At 41.4% G+C, this 2286-nt stretch overlaps 1 pseudogene; it reads left to right on the top strand.

The window, feature by feature from the left end:
* Nucleotides 1–200: 200 nt before the first annotated feature.
* LOC125106793 (transcription initiation factor IIA subunit 2-like) lies at nucleotides 201–1116 on the top strand (annotated as a pseudogene).
* The last annotated feature ends 1170 nt before the right edge of the window (nucleotides 1117–2286 follow it).

Here is a 2286-nt window from a genome sequence, read left to right as displayed (position 1 = left end):
CAGGACGCCAGATGTGGGGCTTGAGCCCAGGACCCTGGATCATGACCTGAGCCTAAGGCAGATGCTAACGACTGAGCTATCCAGGTGTCCCCCAATAATGTCCTTAAAGAGCAAAAAGATCTAGTTGGAATCCTTCACTTAATTTAGCTATCCTGTGCCTTCAGTCTATTTCCATCAAAAACATTTGTTTTTTGGGACTGTTGGCTGCTCCGCTTCAGTCCGCTCCGCGGTGGGAAGCGCCTTCCCCACAGGACATCAATGCAAGCCTGAATAGGAAAAACAATTTCTTCCTCCTAAGCCATGGCATATCAATTATACAGAAATACAACTTTGGGAAACAGTCTCCAGGAGAGCCTTGATGAGCTCATACAGTCTCAACAGATCACCCCCCAACTTGCCCTTCAAGTTCTACTTCAGTTTGATAAAGCTATAAATTCAGCATTGGTGCAAAGGGTCAGGAACAGAGTCAATTTCAGGGGCTCTCTAAATACATACAGATTCTGCGATAACGTGTGGACTTTTGTATTGAATGATGTTGAATTCAGAGAGGTGTGGATAAAGTGAAAATTGTAGCCTGTGATGGTAAAAATACTGGCTCCGGGGCGCCTGGGTGGCTCAGTGGGTTAAGCCGCTGCCTTCGGCTCAGGTCATGATCTCAGGGTCCTGGGATCAAGTCCCGCATCGGGCTCTCTGCTCAGCAGGGAGCCTGCTTCCCTCTCTCTCTCTCTCTCTCTGCCTGCCTCTCCGTCTACTTGTGATCTCTCTCTGTCAAATAAATAAATAAAATCCTAAAAAAAAATAAAAATAAAAATACTGGCTCCAATACTACAGAATGAATAGAAAAAAATGGCTTTTTTATGCCATCTTCTGTTGTTGTTCGTCACTTTTTGAAGAGAAGCATAGAAGAGACTTTTTATTTATTCTAGCATTGCGGAAATGACTACACTGTGCTATATATACTACCAGAAGTCCAACAGAAAGAAGCTTATAACTATAGCCTCTTACATTACTTTTTCAGCATGAAGAAACAGAAGTTTTTTTTAACAACAAACATTGTTGCCTTCCTAAGAACATTCTTGAATAAACTCATTTTAAAACTCAAAAAAAAAAAAAAAACATTTGTTTTTTCTTGACTTTCATGATCTTGACACCTGTGAAGGTAATAGGCCAGTTACTTTAAGGAATGTCCCTCAGGTTGGGCTTGTCTGATGTTCCTGATGATTATACTCTGGTTAAGCAATTCTGCAGGAATGTCACAATATCCAGACCACATTTTTCACGTTGCATTACATCACTCATTACTGGTGATGTTTACTTGGATAAATTGGTAAAGGTGTTATCTGCTAGGCTTCTCCACTGTAAAGTTAATTTTCATTCTCTTCATAGTTAATAAGTATTTTGTGGGAAGGTACTTTCGGTCTTTTGTCTCTATCAGTATGTACTTAGAAATTTCTGTTTCATGCAAGGATTTATAATCTCTTGCTATCATTTTTACTTTGATGATCCAATCCATGCTTTATTGAAGGAACCTCCTCAGCTTCTGTATCTTTTTGACATGTTCTTCTCATCATTTCTTGGGCACTTCCTGTTTGGCCAAAGGGATGCTCTAGACTCATCCAGAATCAATAATTTTTCTAAGAAGTTCTGGTCCCTTTTCAATCAGAAAGCTGTTTAGAAACCAGGGTCTGGGTACTAGGTATGCTTGTTGCTAAAGGATTTCTAGGACCTCTCAAGGGACTGTTTCTGAAAGATTCACATCGTACTTATTTCTCTGTCTATATGGGAAACAATGCGTTCACACAGATATCTTCAATACTAATCCAATACTCCAAGTTCATTCTATTTTTCTCTCTTTTCATGTTTATGATTCTCTTCTCTAACAATGAGAAACCTTGTTCCTGTTATCACCAATCTATTTACTTATTTGATCAAAATCCCTCTTTGTAAACCCAATCTTTCCACTCTTGCTACCTTCACCTTTTGCTACCAGGCAAATGCTCTCCCGGAGTGGTTGCTGCCGCCACCCCTAGACCACTGCCATCAGGGTGTGGACACCCTCCTCACTCCACCTGGAATCTGACACCCTCACCAAGCCACCACCCTGAGCAGATCCCTTCCTCACTCGAGTTGGGCTCCAGCATCCAAACCAGGTCACCCTCTTATGTGAATACCTTTTTCCATACATAAGCACTCTTGTCACATTGCCCAGACTCTGACTCCCTATAGCTGGTTACCCTCCCACACAGATGTTTTCCTTATTTCACTTAGTCTCCACTCTTCCATCCT

Source organism: Lutra lutra, chromosome 8, assembly GCF_902655055.1.
Source record: "Lutra lutra chromosome 8, mLutLut1.2, whole genome shotgun sequence".
NCBI lineage: Eukaryota > Metazoa > Chordata > Mammalia > Carnivora > Mustelidae > Lutra > Lutra lutra.
This window is presented reverse-complemented; position numbering and strand designations above follow the sequence as displayed.